This window comes from Anopheles ziemanni, chromosome 3 (genome assembly GCF_943734765.1).
Source record: "Anopheles ziemanni chromosome 3, idAnoZiCoDA_A2_x.2, whole genome shotgun sequence".
NCBI classification, from domain to species: Eukaryota; Metazoa; Arthropoda; class Insecta; order Diptera; family Culicidae; genus Anopheles; species Anopheles ziemanni.
Window position 1 is genome coordinate 2,308,133 of NC_080706.1, and position 19,116 is coordinate 2,327,248.

A 19,116-nucleotide genomic window follows, 5' to 3' on the forward strand; every position below is an offset into this window, starting at 1 on the left:
AAGAAAAACTACTACTGAGTTGGAGGAAACCTGCTCACCGAAAAACCGATTTTTCATGCTATTGTATTCAAAGACGCCGGTGCGTCGGAGATGAGCAGAGATCTCCGGACGCTCGCTGGAGAAAATTTTTATTTTCATTTAATGATCGTTTTAGTTTTGCCTAATTTAATTTTCACCTCAATCCAGGTTTTCACGCGCATTCAGGAAAGAGAACCAACCACGAGAAGCAACCTCAAAGGGCGAATCGGAAGCCGCGTGAATTTGTAAATATTTGTACTTATCACAGGAATGGCCGCATTTGAATTTATTTAGCCGTGGTCTTCATTCACGGCTCGCGATAACAGTGAAACCTGCGAGTACCAGCGAAGCCTTGAGCGAGTCTGGGAGCAATTAGCGGCGAGAACTCGAGCGCTTCCCAAAGGTTTAGGAAATAAATATTTATGCTAGCCCCGGGGTTTGTTTCACAGAATTTTGATTGTGACAGCTCTAACATTTCGTTGCCGACGCACAATGGCTCGCTTTATCTACACCCTTCCGTATACTGACGCCACATGACACTCCCGGAAAAGCTCCCAGAAAAACGCCGTGACAAACGATCTCTTGACTTGAGTTGAGGTTCCTTTTTGCATGCGGCACCACGAAGAAAGTCCAGCCTAACGATTTACTCACATCAATCAATTTCGTCGGGGGGCCTCTGAGGGGAGAATTCAGACTCGGCCTCGCCAGGTTGCTTTTTATGATTGCCCCATCATAATCACGAGCCATATGAGCTCAGGTGCCATATTTTGTTTCCATCGCAGAAACATTGTAACGAGTTGCGCATCGTATCATCGCGTTGATTATTTTTATTAAACACACTTGGAACGGCACGTTATGTCACGAGACTGTTGCCAATTACAGTCCGAGGGAAGAAATTTACCCGCCGGAGACCCCTGTTGATCGAAAAAACGGCCAACCTACGGTGGGAGATCTCTTCCTCTTCCAAAAGGTGCATTTCACCGGCGGATCGTTTCCCGGCGTGATTTATCGGCCTCATCGGCGGCATGGGCGGCTATAAAACTCAAAAAATCATCATTACCTTTTGCTGCGCCATCTCGCGGATGGCGGGAGGTATTGACAACCGAGTCCCTAAAGATCCCGGACACCGGACTTGCCGGAATGAAGAGTTTATTGCGTCCAATCCGGAGGTCATTAGCCAAAATTGGATATTTTGAATGCACATACACCAAGCCGACGCTGGACATTGTTGCACCAGGAGGGGGTGCCGTGATCGTTTTACGATGTCCTGTCCTCTACCCAGATCCTCCTCTCCCCTCCACGCTTTGATCCGGGGGAGGAAAACCTGATTCTGGACGCCTATGGCGCATAAATACGCAGCAGCTGTATTTCATTTCTTTTACTGCCAAAAACACAGCAGAATGAATCATTTATTCGGTGGTCTTTCGTGGTGAAAGACGGAGACAGTAACCAGCAGGTACCGTGTCCGCGATGTACCAAAAGTAAGCATATCAAATTCGGAAACTCACAAACAACCAGGACATTGAGGTCAATCCGCACGAGGTTAGATGATTCTCTGCCATGACATTTACCTTCAACTCACTCGATTCGATCAACTCCTCTGCCACTCGATCCACCATTTCCTCTCTCCTTCTTGCGTCGAAGTTGATTGAAACCTTACATCTGAACCGGTTTGACGTCTAGATCGTATCCGGTCGGCCCCCGAAGGTTCTGCTGCTGATGGTTTTCGACCCAACCCACCCCACTCCATCCACCACCAAGCGAACGAACCAAACGTCCCGTGGAAAAGGGCTTAAATTACGTACTTTGTTTACATTTTAATTGACCCACTTTTGCCGATACTTCGGACGAGGTCTCGAGAGCTGGAGGAGTAAGGTCAAGAGGGTGCGCTCCACCCTCCGAACAACGGAGATGACCGTCCGCCGGGACACCTTTGGACCTTGGGTGGACTAATTTTCCCCCCCTTCCCTCGCACAGAAGGTCCAATGGAACTCGATCGTGCCCGTCTAGAGACGACACGAGGCCACGGGCACTGCGACAATGATGTCAGTTGATTCAATTTAAAATGAAATCAATTTCTGCTCACGTCGATCGCTCGATCGAGACGCCACGACCGGATGGGCAGCAAAAAGTCACGTTCCCCCGCGCTCCAATCGAAGGGTTAATTTGGGATCCCAATCAAAAAAGAGGTTCGCCCCGTTAACAAACCAAACGTTAATCATCAAACATTCGCTTCCTTCGCTTCGGCTCATTTTTGTTGGTATTTTCCCTTGGCACACGCCATTCGAACCGGGCGATCGCATCTTCATCCGGCGGACGCTTGATGAAAAATCAAAACCAGATCACTTCGATCATGATCGGATCATCGGATCGACGTGCACGGCTTACGCTCTTTTAAAGTGCTCTTTTATTAATCGCCAAAAGAATCGAGTTGAAAATTCCCCACGAATCATTTCACAATACTCTCATTATTGGCGTAAGCAATAATGCTGCCATTTTTATTGGGAAGAATAAACCCACATTATCCACGCTTCAAAGCGCCGCTCCACGAGTGACACGATTCAACTCCATCTGGCATAATTCGATCAACCGCCAGGAAGGTCAAAAGTGAATCGATGATAAGCTGAACGGCTCGTTGGATCGTGTCTTTTGTTGTTAGATTAATGTTGCCGAAGGACATGAGGAGTGGAAAAGGGTGAGGCTCGTTGAGGTGGGCGTTGGCGTGGTCGGCGATGTGTGAAAATTATGTACTTGCCAAGTACTTCCTGCTCGTGCGAGGAAACATTATCTAACACCGAAAACCACACACTCTTCATAGGCCGCTGGCTACGACCTTCAAAAACCGGCCGCGGTCTGGCGGCGGAATTGTTAATCCAACTCACTTAACACGATCCGGTCGTTAGAAGTAGAAGGAAGTGGAATGTTTCGGTCGGCACACTTGGCAATGGTGGAAGCCATCGGAAGATCGTGTCAAACCTGAAGACAACCTCGTCGAGTTGATCAATTGAGTTCATTTCCTTGCATCACTCGCTGAAGAGAACTTTCTGCCCGCTGCATTTATAAAGTTGTAAAGGGCATTTGTTTACACAATCTTCCACCCGTCTGCACCGAAAAGTGCAACTCTTATCTGCCTTTTTGTTAATTCCGTTCCGCGAAAGTGCCTGTTAACGACTGATCTCATTTAAATGAAGCAACGGAACCCTTAGGGGTGGCGATCTTTTCCCGACAGCTTTCTCTGCGCGACACACCCTGACAAGTGCGCATGACAAATGGTGCTTTCCTGGCGGCTGCCATCCTTTGATCCTTTGCCCGAGCCCTTCATTTTTCTGTGGCAAGAAAGAGGGAAGCCTCATTCCGGCAGGCCACCCGGATTGGGTTACAAGTTTCACAGTGTAAACATTTACGCAACACGTTGTACGCATATTTGCACCCTTTTCTTTCGGGTACTCTCCCTCTTCCTCTACTGAACGCATTGTTATTTTTTCTCCACTAAAACGAGCCTTCATTATCCGATTCATCGATCACCGAGAGCGCTGGAAAACGCATAAGCAGCGGCCGGTACAAATTGATTTGCCCGACGGGGTTTGAGCCGCCCGACGATGAAATAGAACTGCACCGGTGCGAATCGTTGTAAAATAAATGCCCCGTAATTGCCATTTCCAATTGAGGCCGAGAACAGAGGCATCCAGCGAACGATACTGCTAATTATTTCACCAGAAGCCATTTTCCCTTCATTTCGTTAGCGTTTTGTGGCGGCAGGTTGGGGGGGGAAAGGGAATGAATCATTATCAATTAGCGTGAAATAGGCATAATTCTTCAGAAAGCGAAAGCAAACTTTAAATGTTACCAAGGGCTTTATTTTTTCTCCTATTAAAATCATCATTCTTTGTTGGAAGAATGTGGTCAGTGGAACGTTCGTCTCGTTTATTTGCAACCGAGAAAAAAATCAAAAAATACAACGTTAAAGCACTTTAAACATTTTGTTAGTAGAAATTGTTTGAAAAATTACTTGCTGAAATTACTAAAAATTACTTGAATTGATTCGAAAGGATAGATCAATTAAAGTACAGAGTAAAGTCTACAAAGAGCTCGGCATTCAATCTAAAACATTTAATTACACCTTGTGCTTCAAAAATAACAATAATTCAATTAAAATTGGACCATATCGACAATTTCCCTGCTCTTACACCGCTCCTAACACAAGTAAGATATCAGACCGTCAGATTTGTTCTAACGCATTCGCTGGTTCGTGTTTTACATCGAGCAGTCGCTCCATCAAATTTCCTATGTGAGTATAGCTCGGGCTGACTTAAGTTCTAGGCACGGCCCTATTCTGTTCCGGGTCTGGCCTGCCGCCTGGTGTCAGTTACGACTCACTGTAATTATATAATATCTATCATTAATGCATCACTAGGACTGCTTGTATCGTCCGACCCGCATCGCCCCACAGCCATCCGACAGCCATTATTTTTCCCTCATAAATATTCACATCAATCTCATGTTGCGATCGACCGCGCTGAACACAGACTCAGGCTGATGTCAGGTTCTTGTGCCTTTTTCGCTCCCAGTTTCTAGGGTGATGACGTCGTGCATCAGAAAGAACTGAAACCGGTTCCAAAGAATGGCTTTGGCTAGAATGATCCTTGTTGGATTAGCCTTTGGAAGCTGGAAGTACACGTCAAGGAGTTTAATGATTCCTACCAAACAAGAACATCAATGTGGTATCAAGTATTCCTTTGCATCACTCGGAATCTAACCTGAACTTATAAATATGTCACTTACTTGTCTCCGAGGACACTGTTTTCTGATTGCTAAAATTATTAACTCCGATGATAAGTTCATATAAAGCAAGAAAGTTAGTTTCTGAAAGTACTGTCACAATCTTGGTCTATCTTTAAAAATATTTGAATTGTGTTAATCAGAATAAATCAAATTGGTTTGTTTTGAAGACTCCAGCCTGTCTTGTCTGACATCAGCCCTGAGCAATTTATGATGCAGTAGGAATACTCCTGCTAACAATTACAAAAGAATGTTTCGATGGCGAAAAACCGTCCCGACTTTCGATCAACAGAAGCACTCCCTAATGCCAACGGCACATCACGCCCAGTACGCCACTGGAATGTCTGTTGGGATGGGATTTAATCGTTGTTCGTTCAGCCGGGTTTCAGAACAGGCTGCCCAGCGGAATCAGAACAGGCTGCCCAGTTCCGCTCCGGACAATTACAAATGAATGTCAATGCCAATAGTTAAGCTCGTCGCGCTATGCTTCGCGTTCGTTCCCTGACAATCGAAAGCCGGATTGATTCAATTGATCCTCACTTCGATTGTGCTGCCCGTCCTGCAAATAAATACCTTGTTTTTACAGTGATATCTTCCCCTTTAGAGGCCATAAGCCCAACGCTCAATTAGTTGGACAATTACTGAAATTGCTGCTAACTAGCATCTCGCTCAAAGCGGGAGCTTTCACTCAAGCTTTTGTCAGTGTATCGTGGGTTACTTGGTGCGCAAATCATTCCAAATAATTACTAAAGCCCTTCCTATCATTTGTCATTGTTATGATCTCAGAAATCTATTTGAAAATTTCCTTCCAATCCAATTAATAAACAATTCCTACAGAGAACGAAACATGGCATCTTTCAGCAGTCGTTTTGAATGCCATACCAAGAAGATAATATTACTTTGCCAACATTTCCAGTAAGCTTTCCTAAGTCCACTTGTTGATCGAAAGCAGCCCTTGAAGAAAGTGAGATTTCTTACTCCATTTCGTTCCACATTCAACGCCGTGTTACAAATCAAAACATTGCTCATCATAAATTATTTCTTTGCACTATTCATCCATCGATCGGAAGTCCCGATGTCCTGTGTTCAGGTCCGCATGGGCGGCGCACGCAGCAATTTGATAAATTTTCAATCGCATCATCCACCATCTACTCCTTGATCTACATTCCATTTTTGGGCTACTCTATTGTTGCGCACATACATGGACGGGGACCATTTTAACCAGGGTGTCTCGATACAATGCTGGCCGAAAAAGTAGCCCGAAGCGGTCGTGTACAATGTTGATTTTTCTGCAAAATCGCGCCACGCCACCAAAGAGCTAATGAGCCATTCTTTCCATTAATAGCATGTTTGCTTTTGACTTGGATTTTGCTGGTTTTTCAACACTATGGCACCGTGTGGACCAGCTTTAGCTGTACTCAATCTAAATAAACTATTTTGCTACTTGCAAAACAAAAAAATTGTCAATGAAATGACTCGCGAAAGTTTTAAACCAGACTCGGACAGAAATACTCTAAATACTTTCAAGAATAAAAACAGTCTTACTGTACGGAAAAGATGGTGGATGAAGTTACACCCGGGAACTCATTCCCTTGAACGTTTGGCCCAAATACCACACGAAACTGTATCGATCGATGAATGGATGGTGAAATGGCCGTACAAAATGCCGAGTTTCATGTTATGTTTGTTCTTTTTTTTTCTACGTGGCTCATTTTTCTTCTCTTGTCAAGCGCCTCAAAATACCCGCCTAACGTATACACAAAAGCGTCCGGTGTCCATTCATCTAATCGAGATTTTTCGACCCTCTCGCAAAATGAGAGGTGATGTGAGGGGAATAGGGGGCGCAAATATTCAAGCATATAACATACAGCGCTTGATGGAGCCATTGTCCTCGAAGGCCAACATAAGTCGCCTCGAGACGACGCACACCGATCATGATCCGGGGAGCCAATGTTGGCCGATCATGATGTTGGCGTTTTTCTATTACATTTTCATTTTGCCCACCCTTGCTTCCCGGCCACACTCATCCCTTCTGCCTTCAGTTCGTGTGCCAGAAGCGAAGAAATTGAAACGAATTGTTCGATTAAGCGAACGCTCCCGGCGGAGGAAGGAATTTTCGGCTCTCTCCTGACGCGTCACGAGGCGTTACCGGACGCTATCGTTACGATCCGGATCACTTTGGCCAGGCCTGAACGCGCCAGCTATTGAGCATATCTGCCCTTTAGCAACGATAGGGGGGTGATAAGAAGGGGGCGAAAAGCACCTCCTTCTCGAGATAGTTTTCTACCGATAGGCGCAGTTGCCGATCTTGCAGTTGCTTTATTCTCGCGCAACCTACCGAAACTGACCGATTTATGCTACATTGTTGGTGCTGTCTGTTGAGTTCGCTCCCGTTCATGAGATGCAAATGAATCGGTCGATTTGCGTGTCGGCTTCATCGGATGAGCCGAGGGCGAGATCCTCGTGAAGGAAGGGCCCCTCTAACGAAGTAGCTGAGCTTTCGTGCAGACATCAACGGACCAACGCCAAATCTCCAATTATTTCCACCTAAAATCCTCAACTGCAACCCTCGCTTCAATACCCAATTATGTGCGGGCCGTTTTGGAGAAGAAGCGAGGAGATGAGAGCGCGGTTCGATTTGGTGTCCACCACCTTCCCTCCGATGGTTTGACGTATGTCGCGTGAGGTACGATGTATCGCTGGCGTATATTTGCATAGGCTACCGTTAGCCGCACGGTACATCGCGCCAAGACGTGTTATTAACGACGCGCTGCGTGCTTATCTTCGCACAAAGTGTGTGGAAGTGGAGAAGAGGAATGGAGGCATCCAAAAACATTGCACGAGCGCACCCTCGGGTGGTCCCAGCCGGCATGCATCAGTCCAGACTCCGGCTTTCAGGGCGTTATCGGCCAATAAATCACGAAGATTAATTCGTCTTCCATTAATTGAGCAAAAAGAAAAATTCTCCACCGTGTTTGGATGCAAAAGAGAATCAACAAGCGGTTTTCGGGTTGTACCTTTTGATAATATCGTCTGCATTTTGGGAGCTCAAAACGCAAGCTTATTTGAAAAATAGTGAGATAAAGAGGACGCATTAAATGACATGAAAAGTAAAATAACATCAAGAGTCTTTTTATTTGAAACATGTTCTCTTCATTTCATTGCACTAATCGTATCGTTAAAAACTATATTATTTACGAATTTTATCCCATTCATTCTGAAAAGCTAACCATTGGTCTAGTTCTGACTCATAGATCACATGATACTTCGATTTAATCTTCGATGAAATCTTTCGTTGCAAACAAGCGACGAACTTCTTCGCTGAGTGCTTTTATCCCTTACAAATTACCTTAAGCGCAACCTCTAACATCAGATACCGCTATTTTTGCTCCAATTCAATCCACCACTTTGCTGACAGCGATAGGGCACCAGGAACACGATACACATCACGATGAAGATGTTCTCAGGCTTCGATGACACATAGCGACGCAGTTTGACGAGTCCACGAACCCGGCGACTTCGTGAGAAAAGCTGAACGGGTGAATCGAAACTTCAACCCTCGGGCCTCGTCTAGTCAAAGGTGTGTGATACTTCACCGCACCCCTCAGCCACCAACCCCTTTGGCCTTAGCTGGCGGAGGATGAAATTGATTTGCAAAATGGATGCTGAAAGTTTATTTATTCTTTATCCAAAAGTGTATTGTGTGACGAGAAGGGAAGTACGTCGAACCGCAAAACCTAGAATGCAGGAAGTTCAAACAATACAATCCCCGATCCCTTCCAGGGTACCCACCCTCCAAAGGCGTTCCACTCCTTCGGAAGCAAATGTCATACAGAACGTCGTCGTCGACGAGACGAGTCGATGCCGTCTGGGGCGATGACTTACGCCCTTACTTGATCGCGCTCGAAAGGTGAACTGCTGCAAGCAACTGCACCACCACCCGAAAGTCCCCGTGTCAGGCCATCCCGGAGGTCTTGAGGTACGGCGTGAATCGATTAAAACTACGCGAACAAAATCATTATCGCATGCATCGGATCGCAACAAATCGCTCTGGGAAATATCCGAACTGGCGAACGTTGTCGGGTTAAGACCCCCTGGGAAGGCGTTTCCCTCTCCATAAAGGTATGTAATTCTATCATTGGGCCAATAAATCATGTACTAATTTCAATCAAAACTCATTTCCCCAATGAGCCAGCAAGTTTCGTTACAAACCGCGAGCAATCGATCATCAAGGTAATTATCGAAATATATTTCTTCACCCGTCGTTTTATGCAGAACTCCGTTGTCCCGTTGGTTTGTGGTTGGAAGTCATAAGCTCTCGATTTAGTCCACTGGAAACTCGATTCAATCCCTGTCATGGCTGCTTATTGATGAGTTAATAAAGATGTATATCCTTCCTGAGCACGATCACGTAATGACACGACGCCATGCGTAGGAAACGGAAGACGGGTGTTCAGATGCACAAACGCAAGGACTCAAGCCGGCGCATAATCGCCAATGAATTAGCTCACTCGAGCTGACAAAAGATATCTTATATATATAATTTCGACTCTTGCTGAGCATCACACGTCTTGCCTTCTTTCTCCGCTACCTTTAAATGTCTTCGCACAAACAAACCGTAGCACGGTTGCAAACATCGCTTCAGTTCACAGTCTTGTACTCCAAAAATAAAATAAAACCGCCTCCAAAGCCAAAAACCTTCCCTCAACTCTCCAAGCCGAGGAACCCTGTGGCTACTCTGACACTCTGTCTTTTATTTGCCTTTCCCGAATGGCGGTTCCCGCTGATTGAGCAAATATTTATTTTACTGAAACGAAATCTTTTTGCTCGACTCCTTCATGCATTTCCTTCGCCTTCTCTTGATCCTTTAAACGAACCCCCTTCGCTTTCGGTGCCAAAGTTTGAATGCGAATGGATAATGAAGAAGGTAATCGAGAGGTTCCATTTCCCCTCTCCTCCTCCGTTGGGTGCAACGCATCCGGGTGAAGATTAGCGGAACGTGAAACAAGTGTCAGCGGTACTTTTCAAATAAAAGCCCCAAAGCAGTCGACAGCAAGCCGACATTTCGCCGAGCGGCGCAAGTACAATGATTGGATGAAGGGGAATGAAAAAGACACACACACACAATGTGCTCTCCATTTTAGTGGGGGGACGGAAGATGTTGATCCCCAAAAACCCGAAGGGGGGGGGGGGGTAATGAAATCGAGTGAAACGGGATTTGAAAGATCAAGCAATCGGATTGATCTTTGCTGCCATTTTAATGCTCGTCCACAGATTGGCGGCACATCGCAAGTATCCTTACGATAACCCTCTCCAAAGAGAGTGTGTGTGATTGCGAGTCTTGTGTTGCGTTGGTAAGTGGCCACAGGATCAACGAGATACAAACTCGGGAGGGCACAATCTTACTTTTGTACAAAATTAACATGATTGATCTTTTATGATGTTGATAATTTATTTCTTCCTGTTTGTGAAACCAACCGACGCTCCTTGTTTTGTTCACCTTCCCATTTCTTCATCCTTAAAATTGTCTTACTCACAAATAGTTTTTTTTTATTTGCTTCCTCCCATTTCATCCATCCATTTACTTCACCATCACGAAGAACGGCCCGCGCGGGTTTTTGGGTAAATTTTTTAGCCTTCGTCTCTTTCTCCTCATTTAAATCACCCGCTTGAAGGAACCCTTGTCGCGCAAGGTTGCGGCTGTACGATCGGTCTTACGACGGCAGCCAAGTGATCGCTTTGTCCTTTCGCGACCGTGATTCGATCGGTTTCGATAAGATGAATTCTGTCCTTCCGTGAGCTTTTCCGTACCTGGCCTCGACGTCAGGCCATTAATTCTTCCACCCCTTGCAACCAGCTACTGTTTGTCACTCCGGATAAGGGAGGTCTGTGTGTCTGTGTGTGAGGCGAGTAAAAAACAGATCTCCCTGCCTTCCACGAAACCGCCAATTGATTCTGATTCCGATCAGTTCGAAGATTGCAAATTGTCTCTGGGCGTCGACTCAAACTCAACCCCCTTAGCTAGGAAGCCGGCTTAGCTAAATTCCAACACCTTTCCGCCGTAAACCGGGCGCACCAGGAACTCATTACGGGCTTCCCAACCGCCAACCGGCAATCGACGTATGGTCAATCGGTTGACTCCGATGGTGTGAAATAAATGAACGAGTGGCGAGTGGCGCTTGCGATCGCGGAAACGGAGACCTTCAGTAGTCCACCGCATGCGCTCCTTAATTATCGGCCAGTGGCGCATGTTCTTGCCACACACACTCTCGGAAGCCACAAGCTGTTGAATTGGCGAGGAATGTATTAGATAACGTTGATTGACATGAGCTAAAATCAACGAATTAGAGCAACGTTGTAGCTTTAGTTTAAAAAAATTGGAAAACACTAGATAGGGTGAAACTTCCTTTTTGCCTTCGAGATAAAGGCAACTAAAATAAGGGTTCTTACAGCACTTTTTTAAACATATTTAGCAGAGGTTTAGTTCGCTTACCTGTCAAGAAATCCATATGCAACATCTTCTACAGCAAAACTCGTTCCTCTTCCGCAAGCTTGCAACCCTTTCCAACCCTCTCACCCCGAGGCCTTCTTTGAAATGATAAGGCGTTTCGACGTTGATGGAACTCGGTAGGAACGAAACACGGGACAACCTGTGCGTCGATGGAAATGCAATGATTTATTACCCCACAATTTTCTGAGACTTTTTTCGGAACATTTAGCGGTTGTCTTTCTTCTTTTTTTTTCCCCTTTTGCGTGTGTTAGTGAAACTTAAACTCCTTCAGGAGAGCACCACTTGTAATCACGATTAAGCCATTCGGGCCCGCGAACTGACGGCAGGTTGCTGCGGGTTGGACTCCGACTCCAGTCTGGATTCTTGATCGACCGGAAAGTGGGCCTCGACATGGGTTGGAAGGTTAGAGGGGGTTGCGGCGGGACGATGTCAGGACCAAAGTGTGAATATACGATGTGCGAAGTGTTATCAGGTTCGCCATAAATCCATTTTTCAAACATGATGTCTTCTTCAGGGGTTGTTTGCACACTTCCCCCCTTTGACACCCACTCTTCACCCTGCTTCACGAAGTTTTACCAGGAGGCGGAGAGATTTTGGTCGTCCCTTGGAATTTCGTGGAAATATCGAACGCCCAGGAGATGATTGACGACCGTCAGGAAAAATTGAAATTTATGTACGAGCGCGAGTCTGTTCGTCCGTAATAGTAGTGGTGGAAGTGCGCCGTTGCACGACTGCAGTTCCCTATGCAAACCCTTGCCACCTCTAGTGGGGCCATCCGAATCCGTTGGCGAGAATGCGATGCTCGATTGAAATATTTCAAGAATGCGACAAAGAGTAAGATTGATTGCCACCCCGTTGATGAAGATCTCCGGACGCGATCGCACCACGATCGGGAAAAGATCAAACGCAGCTCTCCGATCGAGCGGAGCTGCGTAACCTTAGCCGAAGCCGAAGCTCAAAGTTAAGGGTAGGCGCGAAAACTGATTTTTTCAACCGAATAAAAAACGCATCACACGCATCTTAGGCCTTTTGCCTGACCAGGGTGTTTTAAGAAGTTCCCCTCCTCTTCTCCGCTCCCAGACAAGGCCTCAAGCACGGTGGAGGTGATTTATTTCAACAACATTAATTTCACACAAATCAAGCAATTATTTCATTTTTCAACGTCAGCTTTTTAAAACAAAATTTGGCTTTATGAGGTCTTTATTATCGTGTGTCCGAACGCACCGTCGTTCGCACCGAAGGGTGGTCAATAATTGCAATTAAGCCTTATCATAAACGGGTCAAATACATGCCGAAGATAAAAAAAGGACTATATTGATTAAACCACATGCTTGAGGTGTAAGGAGAAAACATATTTCTAGTTAATTACGCAATGGATGGCATTCCCAGAACATTACCAAGAAGGTGACAAATAATCTGCTTCTTTAAGTATCCACCATACCATGTATTGTCCACCAGAATTTTTGGAAGTATTGGATATTCATTTCTTATTCCCAGAGAACCAGAACCAGTAAGCTTAAGCTTACGAAATATTCCAACGATTTAAGCCTACCGTTTTTCGTAAGACAAATAAATTGATCACTTTCCAATTGGAAATATTTTCCCTGCGCCAACACGTGACAAGACCACGAACGACCACAGTTCCCAGGCGCAAGGAATTGAACCCATGGACAACACATAAACACTCGTTCCTGCCAGCATTACACGCTTTCGATGCTTAATCAACCCCGGAGTCGCTGGTCCCAGAGTTGCGACGACGAAACCTCGGTCTCCGTATGTAAATCGATTTTTAACTCCTTCTCATTACTGCCATTTTTTTTTTGCCTGCGCCTGCGGAACGCAGCTTGCCTTGTCGCCAGCTTTGGGCGATACAGCTGGAATTTGCCTGCCTTCGTCGCCCTGAAGTCCTGAGATTTCGGTAGATACCCTTGCGCGCGATCGGTTGCCGCGCCGATGTTGACCGTTGCCGAATTTAACTTTGTCTCGTCGCGCATTGTTGGTAAAACATGGTTGCCCAAACGACGCGACGCATGGGAAGGGTAGAAAGGAGAGACGCCGAGCCGATCGGACGATGTTCAACAATGATTACAAGGTTCCAGGAGCAGGAAAATGTTGTATTGGAAATTAAAACTTATTTTAGAACGATCGTCCAGAGCGGCGTGATGGCGCGGGGAAGTGACGGTGCGGGACGGTTAAGTACATGTTAAAATTCCCATAAGACATGGCTTGATTATTTCAGATGGCCAATTTTTCCAACCACCGTTGGAGAGAAAAAAGGTCTTGTGGAAACATTAACAAGGGTTCGCTCCGAGGCCGACGCATGTTATCGCTCAATATTTTAACATTTAAACGAGTGGACGCGACCGGATCCATCGCATCTTATCGGCATGCCAGCGGCAAGGGACGGGAAGGGGGGGAGGGAGGCTGAACAAAAGACCCCAGAGGAAAGGGAAGCTTAAACATAATTTTTATATCAAATTATCTGCATTATCACGAGACGTCGCCAAAATCGGGGCGCGTAACATTCTCGAGCGTCGCCCTGTCGGTTGGTTGGGCTGTTAATAAAATTATTATTTATGAAACGCCAGACGAGCTATGAAACAAGCCACCTCCCCCGTCCCCTTTCCCCTGACCGCTACCCGTAGCAACAAAATTGGCCTCATACAAAAAAGGTCCTCGAAAATGTACAACATCAGCGGAAAACACCAACACTAAAAACAAGAAAATCTCCACAGATCTCTTCGGGGGAGCGAAGAGGGGGAATACAGCACCCGAACCCTTCGCCGAGTGATGATCTTGCTGATGCCAGCGCGTTTATCTCTACCCCACCGATGCTTGTTTTCACCATGATCGCTTTTATTTAAATATAATAACTTAATAAAACTTGATATTTATTTTCAATTTCTCTTTTTTATTTTCGCACGGCATTCAACGAGATGAAGCGCGAATTGTGCCCACTTGGCTTGTCCGGTGGTTTGCTTGTTTGTCCCTTCGTGTTCGTGTTTCCCTCCCCACAGATTGTCCCTTTCGTCACTTGCCTTCGTGGAAGCCAACCTCCGTAACGGCGGTGGTTTCGGGAGAATATACTCCTCCGAAGAGGAGAAAATGGTGGGAAGGAGGAAGCTGGTGTAATTTTCAGTCATTATACATCGATCAGAAATTCGAATTAACATTTTCCCATCTGCAACGAAGCAAGAAGTGATAATAAACGGCTTGCGTTCCGACGCTTCGATGTCTAAATAAAGCAATTTACTTTTGCATTCCCCAAATCCCCCGGCTCCCCTCCCACTCACCCGCAAGAGCGTGTCCTTTGCCCCCCAGTAATCCACCCGTCGTCGTTTGCGCTTCCGACACTTCCACCGTAAAACCAAACGCATCACAACGCATGTAAAAACACATCCCTTTTCGGGTCGAGGAACAAAACGCAAATGATATTTCTTCCGTTCGTTTCCGTCAACGCTTAATGACCACCCTGCGGATTTGGCACTTGAAATGTGATAAAAATTACATTGGGAATCACACACACACAACGACAACGGAGTGCGTGAAATGCAATCCACGCTTTCGACGCCGGCTCGTTCCTTCCAAAAACTCGAATTGCAATCAGTGCATCGGAGCTCGCGCAAAACATGCGAAACTGCAATCGACACTTCTCGCCGTTTTCCTTCTCCTCGGCATATCATTTATGTTGGGCCGCCGAAATCCGATGCCCATCCTTCCGAAATCGGACACAATCGGACTCACCAAGGCCTCCAAACCTAAGTACCTTTTTGGTGGACTAATTACGAACGTGATCATCATCATCATCATCGTCGTCACGTTGGTGTCAGCATAATGTTGGTTCGCTGATGGTGATGATGGCGCTCGAGAGCAATCACGATGATGGAATCCATCAAAAGGACATTCGTTTTATGTATTTTAACACCAAGCACCAGCGGGTTGAGAGCTGTAATTTTTGGCAATCCTCCAAAGGTTTTGCGACTCTCTGCGCGAAATAATCTGCAAATAAGACAAAAGTGACCCATTTTTCAACGGGGTTCGTCGCCGGACAATTTGGATTAATAAGAGGACCCCAGCGAATGCTGCACATATCAACACTAATTTATCATTTCCCTTCGGCGTCGTTTTAATGCAAACACCCAAGGGCTCGGTTTGCTAATATGTTATATGCCTCTATTTTCACAGCTGAAAGCAGTTCGCCACACACTTTCCTCAAACAGGTTTACCCTCGTTGCAACGGAGTGGTCCAAATATTTTCGTGTGACTGCGACTCTAAGCACCAAGGAAAGGTTTGCTGCACTTGTAGCTCCGGGAATGGCCGCCGAGAATGGTGCAGCGATGCACGGCCGATTGTCTTTCGTTTCGGTCCAAGGAAGGGAACAAAAACTACATCCACTCCTCATTAAGCTCCGATAGTCGGCGACTGATAAACCGAAAAAATCCCAACCGGAGTCGAATTCATAGCACCAGGCCAGAGCTGGACAGGACATTCCAGCTGCAAGAAACGTGAGCGGGAACGGTGCGGGATGATTTATTTTGCATTTCTTATCAGAACGAGCAAGTGGAACCCTCTCCAAAGCCTTTTGGAGGAGCTCGGTTTCATGGGACGGCTTACATCGAGCATGCTGTGGGTTCCCAAAGGCGGCCAACATAACGTGGGATCCCCTCGGCGCGAGGGCTGACTGACCGAAGAAAGGGATAAAGCTGTCGTGACCGGTCGTGACCTGGTTGGCGAAGTGATTGTTTTTTCAGAAAGTAAAATATTTGTTTTTAATTAATGCTCCATTGAAGGCAGCGCTACATTTGCAAGAGAAACCAAGGCAGTTTCTTTAGGATCTACAAGGATTCAGATTCAGTTAGATGTTGAATTTTTACTGGAAATTGTACTCTTTATTAGGAAGCTAAAAAAATTCTGTTTTTTCAATGATTTACCGATGTTCTGAGTATGTTTTTTGCGGTGGACTCGATAAATATCAATGCAAATAATAATATTTAAAACCATATATTTAAAATAACATAAAGGGATTGCAATCAATTAAAAACTAGTAACTAACAAACAACCATAGTTGTCTCAGAGGCAAACAAGTTCAGAGTTAAAAATGTATGTGTTATTTCATCCATTTGTGGATTCGAGCCAAGCATCGCAACAAGAGCTTTTGAGTAGCTAACAATAGCTTTAGCGCAACAAGAGCTTTAGTAGGATCGCGAATGGATCGCTTTTCAAAATATTTCCTTCCTTAACTTATGTTTCAAAATGCCGGAATTCGAGCCACCCTAAACCTCAAAGAAACGCTCGCAGGAAAACATGGATACCGGTACGTTGTAACTTTCTCTTTGCTGCATTTTCGGCAAGTAACGAGCAGCTCTGAACCACGCGGCGGAGAAACTCCCAAACGTGCAAACAAGATAAAACAAAGTCCCGAATTTCGTGCGTGAAGTGCAACGAGGAGTAAAAGAAAACACAAGGAAACCTCCAAAGTAAACCCGATAACTTCTGCTTGCGATGCACACAAAGCAACGAAAAAATCCTTGACACCGAAAGGTGGAGCCATGTCCTATCACACGAACTCGAGAGGCAGGTCCCGGAGCAGGTCCTTTAATGCCAGCTTCTTCCTCCCTCTCTTCTTGCACGTCTTGTTCTTCTTCTCGCTGTCAAACTTTCCCCACTTACAATGCGGTTCGTGGATCGGCGGGGATCCGGGTGGTTTTTTTTCCATTCGATCTTCACTGTTGGTATGTCGATGTAAAACCCGGTTCACCGGATTGGTCGGATAGTGTTACCGAAGGGTTCAATTTTTGTTTTTGGCTTTTGACTTCCAGCAACCCGCATATCCTTATCCCGCTACATCGTTCCATTCCTTCGCATAAAATGGACAACGATGGCGTGGATGAAAGTTTGGCTCCCGCCGAAAAAGTCGGCAGAGTTTCGAGAGGGAACAGTAAATTAAAAATCCGTGTTCACAGCCCTCCCCGGGACGCTTAATCGGCATCGATAAAGTAACAGAAGCGATGATGATGTTGAATATCTTACATTACTTTATGTGCATCGTTCGTCCAACCTCGATCTCGACGCTTGATCGACCGCCTCCTCCGTTACCGTTGAAGATCCGTCAGATGGCGAGATTATCTCCCGTCGACGAATACAACCAAAACGACAGCGTTTAATATTGAGCAACATTTCAAAATGTGTACGCTTAGCTTCAGTTCAAATTATATTCAAATATTAAAACCTCTGCACGAATTTTTAACCACAAATGTTATTGCTCCAGCGTTCCTTGCACTCAAACCGATAAATTCTTCACCAAGACGAGAAACTTGCAATCGCTTCAGCTTCAACTGGCTTTCGTAACACTAAATGAGAGTCATAAGCAAACAGAGCGAAAAAAAACCCAAAAACCTCCAGTTAATTCGGCTCAAAAGCAAATAAAATTAAATACCCTCTTTTATGATTTTTCCATATTTCTTGGCTCCTTCAAACTGGATTTATAATCAGCCAAACCACCAATGCAGGAAAACGAAAACCGAGCCCAAACCCGAATGGGACAAATGCACTTTACGCGGGGACGCCATAAAATGGCGATTAAACCGATTCGCCTGATTTTTTCGGAGCACCAGCTCCGGTTGTTCACTCCGCTTTGGCAAATAACTGTTGCAAATATATATAAATGTGAATATCTTTATACACTATCCAGCACAACCAGCCTCCACATTGGGTAGGGGCCACTCTAATTTTTTGCAGTACTTTTGGCAAACCGGTTCCCTATCCGACCAACTTGGTTTTCGAAACCGACAAAACAAACTGACGGATACCAGTGTTCTGTTTTTTTTCTGAACCACTCGCATAGTTTCAGGTTCAGGTCTGGCAACGCCCAGTGATCTTTTACGGGACCATTTTCAATCACCTCAGCGAACTGTATTTCGTATATAAAAAAGAAGCTAGTCTTCAGTTTTTATGTAAAGTGCAACAACATCTGTGATGGACGTGAACTGAGCTCGCTGGTCGAATATCAGATGCCAAGCACGAAACGCACCTCACATTCCCAAAAGGTCACCGAAACGCATCGGAGAAGATGGTCTGGTTGCCTTTTCGGCTCCTTTCGGTAGTCTTACGGGGTCCAGAACTACCCAAGTTAATTATTAATTCCATAAAAGCGCAAACCAATCGCTTTGCGAAACTGGCAGGATCGATTCTGCAGCATTCTTTATCGAGCGACCTGCAGATGGGGTTCCGAAAAGTCATGTCGGCCTGCACAAAAACCCCGAACTTGACCCGATCGGGTCCATTGCTTCGCAGACCGAATTATTGTCTCGTAAAATAACACTTCATTAAAAGCAAACTGAAGCTGCCTCTTTGCGGGTCGATTTCGATCGAATCTGTTTCGACAAATCCAATCCAATCCGAAGACAAGTGCACCACGGCTTGGGAACGATCGGGAGATTCCTGGGAGCTTTACAAAATCCCAAACCATTCTGTAGCCACAAATTTCCCCTCCATGTGCACTCTGCTCAATGAAACCTGCTCCGAATATTGCCTTCCATTTGGACACTCGTAAACACATGTAAGTAATGGCTTCTATAAAAGCATACATTTGTACCGGAGTTTACGGTGGTGTCGATTTGGAGAAAATGTTAATATTTTCATTGCTGAGGATGGCTCCCCCAGAAAAGAAGAGTATTCCTTCGTCAAAACAATCGGTTATTGAGGTACGATTCATTTTAAGCTCCTATAATATGAAATTTAATATTTCCAAGTTGACACGATTTTATACAAGCTTCTGTTTTAGTTGTATTAAATTATTCGACTTCAA